Source organism: Odocoileus virginianus, chromosome 10, assembly GCF_023699985.2.
Source record: "Odocoileus virginianus isolate 20LAN1187 ecotype Illinois chromosome 10, Ovbor_1.2, whole genome shotgun sequence".
Lineage (NCBI taxonomy): Eukaryota > Metazoa > Chordata > Mammalia > Artiodactyla > Cervidae > Odocoileus > Odocoileus virginianus.
The window spans coordinates 40,924,975-40,935,614 of NC_069683.1; the positions used below are offsets into that span (position 1 = coordinate 40,924,975).

At 42.8% G+C, this 10,640-nt stretch overlaps 1 protein-coding gene across 1 annotated transcript in view; it reads right to left on the reverse strand.

Annotated features, from left to right (window-relative positions):
- Positions 1–7,456, reverse strand: part of PIK3C2A (phosphatidylinositol-4-phosphate 3-kinase catalytic subunit type 2 alpha) — a 103,450-nt gene extending 95,994 nt beyond the window's left edge. The window contains exon 1 of the mRNA XM_020904685.2: positions 7,369–7,456. The gene's annotated coding sequence lies outside the window, so the exon portion shown is untranslated. The remainder of the gene's footprint in view (positions 1–7,368) is intronic.
- Positions 7,457–10,640: the final 3,184 nt, after the last annotated feature.

Genomic DNA, 10,640 nt, shown 5'->3' on the forward strand with positions numbered 1-10,640 from the left:
ATATATTTAAGTCTTTCTCTGTCTGATTTATTTCACTTAACATAATATCTGCCAAGTCTATCCATGTTGTTACAAATGGCAAGATTTCCTTCTTTATGGCCAAGTAGTATTGCATGGTGTGTACACACACACACACACACACACACACACACACACACAGTATCTTTATCCATTCATCTGCTGATGGACAGTTGAGGTTGCCTCCATATCCTGGCAATTAAGTAAAGTCAAAGAGACAGAAAAGTAGATTAGCAATTACCAGGAGCTAGGAAGAAGAGGACTAGGTAGTTATTGCTTAACGGTAGAGTATCTGTTTGGGGTGATGATAAACTTTGGAAATAGACAGTAGTGATGGTTGCATTAACATCGTAAATATAATGTCACTGAAATATACACTTAAAAATGGTTAAATGACAAATTCTGGTGTATATATAATTTACAATAAAAAGTTATTAGTTATCTTGACAGAAACCTTCACACATCTTCCAGACAAAAAACTTATTTCTAGAATCTTGTTCTTGACAGTTAGCAAATATAGTGTACCTACATAAAAAGTAATAGGGGAAACCAGGTCCAGAGTTTGTTGGGATTCTCTGTACTATCTTAACAATTTTTCTGTAGTCTAAAACTGTTACAAAAATTTGGCTTTTTGCTGAAAGGGTATATTGAATCTCAAAACATGCTAAGTAAAAGAAGCCAGATTCAGAAGGCTATAGGTATAGTATGATGCCAACTTTATATGTATTCTTGGAATGCAAAACTATAGAAGTGAAAAAGAAAAATCAGTTGCTGCCAGAGACTGAAGGGTGAGTGGGAGGGACCAATTTACAAAGGGCATAAGGACACTTTCTAAAGTGATGCAATTATTTCACATTTTAATTGTGGTAGTGGCAGTTACATACTATCACTATTTCTTATAATTTATAGCATTGTACACCCAAAACAGATGTGTTTTACTATAAGTAAATTATACATTAATAACTGTCTTTAAAAAAAACCTGAACAGCTACAATCTTATGTCATGTATTTTAATATAGGCAGAATTCTAGTCTGATAAATAACATCATGCAATCTAGTCAGATGAAACCAGGCTACATTCTCAAGAGTGCTTTGCTCAATTCATGTACACACTGAACAAAAAAGAAAAGTCAGAACAGCTATAAATTACATTATGAACACATATAAAGTTATTTAATAAATCAATCTGGTTATGGCTACTCACAGCACTATGGTTTTGATTACAGGTAACTCCTTCAGAGTTTATGGGGGCTGGGGTGGGGGGTATACCTGCTTTGCATAATTTCCAAAACTGCAAATAAAACATTTGAAAAAGTATTCCCCCATTCCCTAATTAGACAGGTATTCATGCTTTGTGCTTAGTCGCTCAGTCGTGTCTGAGTCTTGCAACCCCATAGATGGTAGCCTGCCAGGCTCCTCTGTCCATGGGATTCTCCAGGCAAGAATACCAGAGTGGGTTGCCATTTTCTTCTCCAGGGAATCTTCCCAACCCTGGGATCGAACCCAGGTCTCCTGCATTGCAGTCAGATTCTATACCAACTGAGCTACGAGGGAAGCACAATGGGATGTATCTCTCCCATCAACATCCAAGTTCTTTTCCCACCTCACAGAAGGTAAGTAACCCTTATCTTTGACTTCCTTCTATTGTCTCTTCTCATTTTCCCCACCCTTTTATCTAGAAGGACTGTCTGCTTTTTCCTCTCACTCCACAGTAGAACTTTAACAATACTTAACACCTTCCTGTTTCTCTTAGCATTTTCTGAAAGTAAATTGTCAATTTCAGTTGTTTTATAGGAAAATACTTTTAAAATTACCTGTTTCAACTAGAATTTCCCATTCTGCAAATTTTCAAACCAATTCTTTATGAACACTGCCTATTCTTTTCTCATAGTAAAATTCTTATCAAATCCCTACTGATTTCACAATTGGAACTCAAATTACTCTGCTGCTCATTAGTCAACTACCTGTCTTTCCGTACTCTTAGCCATGTCTTCCACACTACTCAAGCCACAAGTTTAGAGCACATGCTAAGATTTCCTGAATCATCCAAATAATATAAAAATTCTGACCACTGGCCTCTAAATATTTATTGCAGATGTCTATTTATTCTCATCTCCTACTTCACCTGTGTTGCTTTTATCTTTTTAAATGAGCCATGCAAATCCTTCCTTAAAGCTAAATGTCTTCTCTTATCTAAGTTTTCCCCAAGTTGTTCCCTGAACACTGAAATAGCCCTGTCCTTGACACTTCATCACTTTCTTCCTACAGTAATAGTTTAAAATCAAAATTCTTTGCTCAAAATAAAAAGCCTTGCCCAGATAACTCTCATCTGTTTTAAATGTGTGCGCCTGTGCTTAGTTGCTCAGTCACATCCAACTCCTGCGACCCCACAGACTGGAGCCCGCCAGGCTCCTCTGTTCATGGCAAGTGGGTTGCCATTTCCTTCTCCAGGGGGTCTTCCCAACCCAGGGATCAAAGCAAGTTCTCCTGCACTGCAGTCAGACTTTACCGACTGAGCTACGAGGGAAGCCCAATTTTACGTGTAACTAAACCACAGTGGTAACCCACTCCAGTATTCTTGCCTGGGAAATCCCATGGACAAAGGAGCCTGGCAGACTGCAATCCGTAGGGTCACAAAAGTGTTGGGTATGACTTAGTGACTAAACAACAATACCATCCCTTACATTTTTCTTTCCCATTAATAATTTTTTAATAACTAAACTACTTTCTGCTATATGTATTGTAGTTGGTCTCCTCTTGAAGGAATATAAGTTCCTTCAAAGCAGGAAGTACCCATCAATACACTCCAAAATCTGTTAAAGGCTGTATCTAAACATTCGAGCACCATAGAAGAGATGCAATGAAAAGAACTCTAGGCTTATCATTGTAAGACTGCTATGTTCAAGCGGTATCTCTAATGTATTATCAAAAACAAGTCACAGATTCACTGGGTCTCATTTTCCTCTTCAAGAAAATGAAAAAAATACCTGCCCTATTTACTTTGCAGAGAATAAGGCTGGTGGAGGGGGAGAATTACAGGCTCTATAATCATCAATCAACACATATGTAAGGACGTTATTTACTTTATCATTGTTAGTCATAGTTATCATGACTAAAATAAGCCTATGTTTTTTTTTAAACCAAACTCAATGCACAACAAATTAATCGGCGTTGTACATCATTTACTCATCAATAATGTAACTTTTGTATTATAAGACTAATGAAAGCTATGTGTTTAACAACAAGGTTGTCAATTTTACAGTATATTAATTCATTCTCATGGAGAAGGCAATGGCAACCCACTCCAGTACTCTTGCCTGGAAAACCCCATGGACAGACGAGCCTGGTAGGCTGCAGTCCATGAGGTCGTGAAGAGTGGAACACGACTGAGCAACTTCACTTTCACTTTTCACTTTCATGCACTGGAGAAGGAAATGGCAACCCACTCCAGTGTTCTTGCCTGGAGGATCCCAGGGGTGGCGGAGCCTAGTGGGCTGCCATCTATGGGGTTGCACAGAGTCGGACATGACTGAAGCGACTTAGCAGCAGCAGCAGCAGAATTCATTCTCAAGGTGAAAAGATAAATACTCTGCTAGGTAATTGTCTTCAAATCTATTAAAATCCAGAGTGGTTTAAGACCCCATTCACTTTTGTACCCAAATAGTTGAATTTAAAAATGTACGAAATCCTGGGCTTCCCTGGTGGCTGCTTAGTGGTAAGGAATCTACCTGCCAATGCAGGAGACGCAGGTTCAATCCCTTGTCCAGGAAGACTCCACATGCTGCAGAGCAACCATGCCCGTGTGCCACTACTGAGGCTGTGCTCTAGAACCCAGGGATGCAACTACTGAAGCCTCCATACCCTAAGAGCCCATGCTTAGCAACAAGAGGCCACCGCAATGAGGAGCCCTTGCACAGAAACTAGAGAGTAGCTCCCACTTGCTGCAAATAGAGAAAAGCCCGCACAGCAACAAAGACCCAGTACAGCCAAAAATAAATAAATTAAAAAAATTTTTAATGTTTTTAAGGAATCCAAAAGCTGTTTAAAACTGTACAAATCTCCATTTTAACTGCCTAAAACGTCCATGTACATTCTCTCATTGTGTTTTGAATCCATCACTTGTTATAAAGAACAGACTGCAGAGACCAAGAGAGATACAAAGTATATAAAAGCACAAAAGACATTTCAAAATGTGACTGCACCAGATTCAGGGAAAACAGTTCCTTCTAGTCCCAACAAAAACTCTATGAACAACCTGAAAGATATCCTAGAGCAAATCATTTTCAAGTATAATTCCAATCTAAAGACATGTATGAATACTATCAAAATGAGTAGAAAATATAAATGACTACATTTATACAATTCTCATAGGAGTTGTTTTTCCTTTTCAATCAAGAATCCAAGACAGAAAAGCGGAATTTTTATACTCTTAAACTGGTTGTCCAGTGTGGTATATGCTAAACACAAACAGGGCTTCCCAGATGGCTCAATGGTAAAGAATCCACCTGCCAATGCAGGAGACACGGGTTCAATCCCTGAGTAGGGATGAGCCCCTGGGGAAGGAAATGGCAACCCACTCCAATATTCTTGCCTGGGAAATCCCATGGACAGAGGAGTCTGGCAGGCTACAGTCCACAGGATCGCAAAAGAGTCGGGGCAGGACTTACCAATTAAACAATAAACACAACAGCTACCAGAACTTGACAAGTAGTTAGTCCAAAGTAAGATGTGTTCTAAGTGTATAATGAACACCAGATTTCAAAGATTTACCAAGAAAATGTAAAATATCTTACATATGTGGCTCTCATTTAATATTTCTACTAAACAGCAGTGATTTAGATGTAGTCCAACTCTAACATGAAAGAAACAAGATACCAGAGGTATTAAACAGCTTGGTAGTATCTCAGCAGGGTCTGGACGCTGATAACGTCTAACTTTCCCTCATTAATAAAAAGAATTCATCCTTTAAGACTCAATTTGAAGAAAAAAAAAAAAGACTCAATTTGAGCACCTCCATCCTCATCAGAGGCACTCATTCTCTCTCCATCTCTCAGGTCAGGTGATCACAATCACATCATTCTTAGTATTTTGGTCCACCATCCTTACATGCCATTATAATCATACTGTTATAGTTTGTGTTTGTCTCCCCAGATGGACTAGAGAACTTATTGAGGATAGTACTTGTTTTTCTATTCCTAGAACCACTGCTGTCAAGCACCCTGTAGGCCCTCTGGATACAACAAGATCTTCCATAAGATGGACTTTTAGCCTTAGTCAGGTACAGCTAACAAATCAAGTAAATGAACTGTACTGAAACATTCACCTTTATAATTTACATGCCTTAAAATTATTTTTGGAATATGGCAAATACAATAAAATAGGTAATTAATACTATCAAAGAAACACAAGTTACACAGCATAAAAAAAATTGCTTCACCCTGTTGCTCTGAAAAATTTGGTCAGATGCTCTGATAAGAACTCTGAACTCTTGGGAAATTCAACATTCTTGGTTAGGTATAAGTTCATTTACTGAATGTGCTTACTAAGTGCAAAAACACTGGGCTAGATTAAAGAACTATTCCTGGACATGGGAACTGATGTAGCAATCTTCAATTAATTGAAAATTTTAGAATCATTTACAGCAGAAGGAAGAAACAATGACTCATATGCTTAATATACAACTAATTATTACATCAAGTTATAGTTTCTAGAATTCCTAAATGCAAGCATGCCAACTTGTATATCCCATGAAACAGAAAAAAACTGTAAAACCTATGGATGAAAACAATGTACATATATTGCTTGCCAAGAAAAACTGCAAGCGACATGCATACAAAACAATCACAACAGAGACTTTCCTAAGAAAAAACTGGTTTGGAATCTATTAATTTAGGCAAAATTACTTGAAGCAGCTCTATATGTGCTTTGTATCTATGTAAAATCACTCTTGAAATAGGTTTGATTTAAATAATCCAGTCAAAATGCTTTTCAGTACTTAAAAACTATCATAATATTAAACAAGCAGTTATCTTCAACAATACAGACCTCAACTAAAGACCTCAACCTTTGGTCTAATTTGCTCCTCTGAATAAGAGCATCAGCCCCAGCCCCGGCAGAGTTGCTGAGAGGCGTCTTATGTGGAAACTTAACCACAAGCCAACCAAGGAGGCAAAGGTACAAAGTCTAGCCTGGAACCAGTGTTCCTGGACCTTCCTTCTTTTCATAAGTCTCCACCACTCTTCTAAGAATAGCTTTCTTTTTTCTGAATCTCTTCTAATCTGTGGCTTTGCTGCTCCAATGTTACACAATTTTCCCAACAGCATCTTTCTGCCTGACACCCACCTGGAAAGATTTTAGGGTACTGCTTTAATAAATAAGCTTGTTCAAAGACAAAGGTCTCCTACTTTACACTCAATTCAACACCCACTGTTCAAAATAAAAATATACTTAGAACCTGAACTTCCATCAGACTAACAGAGGGAAAGAAGTAGCACAGGCTCCCTCTTCCAGGTTCCTTATCTCCAGACTTTACTCCTCACTTATTTTTCTCCTTCCTCATTTCCCTCCTCAACGCCTGCTCCACCGGCCCCCCCCCCAAAAAAAAAACTCCAAAGCTGCAGAATCTCGTTTTTAAAGCCAAATCATCTAGCGAGGAAAATAAGCAAGCGCTTTTATCCTTCAATTATTGTTCCTCCGTCACTTAGGAAGACTTAAGCAAATATTTTTAATCTGACCGCCCTCCCAGAAAGATGATGCGCTAAATACACACAGAAATACTACTTCTTCCTGAAGCAAGTGGATTCGCGGCAAAAAAAAAAAAAAAAAAAGCAACCGGGGAGGGGGGTGTGGAGAAGAAAAAGGATCTGTAGCCCCCAAAGCCGGAGATGGGACAAGGAGGCGAAAAGAAGCGGGGAGGGGGCGGGGGACGATTCACAACTGAGAAGTGCAACACCCGCACTCGGCAGAATTCAACAATTCGACCAGAGAATAGGACCCGCCACCGAGGCTCCGGCCGGGTCCCGAGAACAAGGGGGTGGCTTCCCCTCGCCCTTTCGGACAATACTAACTTCCAGGAGCCCCCCACCCACCACCCCTGACAAGAAGGTCATGGTGGGATGCGGGCACCTTCGGAGGGGAAGCTGGCAACGGCCGGGATGGAAGCAAGGCCCAGGGAGAGGTGAGTCGGACTGGGGCAGCGCCAAGAGTACGGGATGGAGGGTCAGAAGCGGACAACCGGGGGACTTGGGGCCGCGGCAAGAGACTCTCCCATCCGAGACCCCAGGGGCCCTTCAGCGCCTTTGGAGAGCAGGGTCCCCGGTTCCGGCCCCCGCCGCACCTACTGTTCCTCACCTCACGCTGCCTGAGCCTCTGCCTCCACCACAACCCAAGGCGCCACAGCCTCAACAATCCGAGCCATTTTCCACTCAGTCGCTTCAGCCGCTGCCGAGAGCTTCGGCGGACTCTGCGGCCAGCCAAGCATAGACGTCACTTCCGGCCGGGAAAGCACCGCCTTCCGCACCAAGGCTTCTTCCGGATTGGCTGGTGAGGAGGGCCTACCTGAGGTAGTGGGCGGGGCTTAGGTGGGTCGCGTGAGGCTCTAACTAGAGTAGCTGCGGATGAGTCCGGCTCCGGGGGTATAGTGCCCAGCAGGCTCAGAACGTCTCTCTGTGCAGCCCCAGACCAGAGAGGGACTCCGGGGACCCCAGTCGGCCACCTCTCAAGCCCGGCGTCCAAAGCGCCCCCCAACCACCGAACTACTTTACTGTTCTCATGTCCTCTTCTGGGACTCTGCGCTCGCCTCCATCCAGACTGCAACTCCCAGATTCGTGCTTTTGGCCCCAGGCCTGCGGAGATTAGTTTGTGATTGGAGGATTGAAAGGAACAGGGAAGATATAAAATCGTTCACTCCAGCCAGCGTCTACCGCTTCCTCACAGTGGATCAGGTGCTGCGAAGTGTGTAATTAGTAGTCCGCCCATCACGTGGAGTGCTTTCGCATCATATTTAATCCTTACAACAGCCAGGTGAGAAGGTGGCCCAATGATATCTCAGAACCAGACGGCTCTTTTCTACATCACAAAATATCTTTACATACAATCTCCATAATAATACCTTTCTCATGAGAATTGAATGAGCTTATGCTCATAAAATATTTAGTCTTCAAGTGTTACATCAAAAAAAAATTACATGACCATGTTAAACAGATAGGAAAATTACCCCCGTTTTACAGACGGTGAAGCTGGCGGCATGATTCAAACTTAGTCCTAGCTCTAATCCATCGTATTTTTATATTTTAAACAGACCTCCTTCCAGAGATTCACAATCTAATGTGATAGACTAGTTTGCAATTCTCAGTAAAAACAAGAACAAAAAAGTCACCTCCAACAAGCGGTGAAAATAAATCTGAATTTTTCTTTCTTCCTTTTTTTTTTTTTTTTTTGAGGGAGGATGTTAACTAGAGGAAGCCCTTTAATCATTGTAATAAACATGCCTGTGCCTCCCAGGAAATAAGACTGGCTGGAGTTGCTCCTCTATGGAGTCTAGAAGCAACTGTATAGATTATTCCTTCTGCCTGTGACTATCACCTCTAGTCTACCCACCCCTCCATTTCCACCAACTCCCCTTCTCCTCTTTGTATACACACTTCCAGGCAGGCTTTACACACCCCTGAAGAAAGTCCCTTAGGAATCCGCTTAGTGCTACAGCATTGTTCTGCTTTATCTTCTGATCAAAGGAGGAATTTCTAGAATTGGCAGCTCTTTCTCAAGAGATTAAAAGGGGAGGGGAAACCAATTGTCTCAGGCTGGTTTCCTAGCTTCTGCTCCAGAACTGAGTGTGCCTTCTAAAAGAAGAAACGGGACTTTAGAGAACACTGTGTTTTGAGGGAGGATTATCTGACTTTTTTGTATCTTTCATATTTTTTTTTATGAGAAATATTTTCTCTGGGTCCCAGCAGCAGAGGGCCCTTGCTTGAGTGAGCTCCTTGTTGCAATTCAGACTTCATTATTTTACTACTGTTTTATTATGGCTCTTGAATAGCCAATACTTCCTTCATAGGCAGGGATCAATCAGTTCAGTTCAGTTCAGTTCAGTCGCTCAGTCGTGTCCGACTCTTTGCCACCCCATGAATCGCAGCATGCCAGGCCTCCCTGTCCATCTCAAACTCCTGGAGTTTACTCAAACTCATGCCCATTGAGTCGGTGATGCCATCCAGCCATCTCATCCTCTGTCATCCCCTTCTCCTCCTGCCCCCAATCCCTCCCAGCTTCAGTGTCTTTTCCCAACGAGTCAACTCTTCACATGAGGTGGCCAAAGTACTGGAGTTTCAGCTTCAGCATCAGTCCTTCCAGTGAACACCCAGGACTATCTTCTTTAGGATGGACTGGTTGGATCTCCTTGCAGTCCAAGGGACTATCAAGAGTCTTCTCTGAAGGAGTCTTTTGGGCCTAGAAAAGAGAACAACAGTCTCAAAGGCCCCTTGCTGAACCATCTAACTGCGGAGAAAACAAAGCAAAACTTTAGTTCCATCCTGATGCTCCAGGCCAGTTGCATCTATCTGGGACTTATCACCCCCTGTCCGGAAACCTACCACCCCCTTCACCCGCCCAGAAGACTTATCACCCCCTGCCTAACTGCAAGTGTCATCTCAACAAAAGAATACTCAAAATATCCCGCCTGACTGACGTTTCCTTATCGCTTCCACAAACCTCCCTATAAGTATGAAGCCTCCCTGATCCCTTTCGGCGCTCAGCCTGGTCGTTAGGCCGACTGTTGCCCCTCCTTGCCTGAATAAAGGTAACCTACTTCTGTTGAGGTCGTCTTTCCTTTTCGGCCTCGCTGGAACTATGCCTTACATTTTTGGTGCCAAAACCCGGGAGGGGACGAGGCACTCGTCTCACTCTCTCTCACTCTCCCTCCCTCTCATTGTTTTCGGGGACGCCTAGTGCCTTCGTGAGCGGTGCAAGCCTTGTGCTAAGGCTTTATTGATGATTTGCGTACCCCCAGGCCTCGGCTTTACCCCCTTTTCTCTCTCTCTCTGACGACCTCCAGAATAGGGACCTCTTGCCACTCGACCATTCTACATACAACACTCCACTCAAGCCGGACCCTAGATTAAGGTAAGATCCGATCCGGACGGAGTTCTAGAGGCGCCCTAGAGCTCAGTCCTCTCCGGGTCCCAGGGACCCCCGGTCCAGGGCCACTCTGTAGGCGACGGTGGGGGACGCTCCACCTCGACACAGAGCTCTCTTCTCGTAACTCCTATTGCGAATACGGGTGACGACTTGAGCTCTCAATAGGAGCCTCTGCTTGCCTTTCAATTATGGGGTCTGGCCAATCCGTCCCAAAAGACTCCTTCATTCTCCAACACTACAGTTCAAAAGCATCAATTTTTCAGCACTCAGCTTTCTTCACAGCCCAACTCTCACATCCATACATGACCACTGGAAAAACCATAGCCTTGACCAGACAGACCTTTGAAGGCAAAGCAACGTCTCTGCTTTTTAATATGCTGTCTAGGTTGGTCATAACTTTCCTTCCAAGGAGTAAGCGTCTTTTAATTTCATGGCTGCAGTCACCATCTGCAGTGATTTTGGAGCCCCAAAAAATAAAGTCTGACACTGTT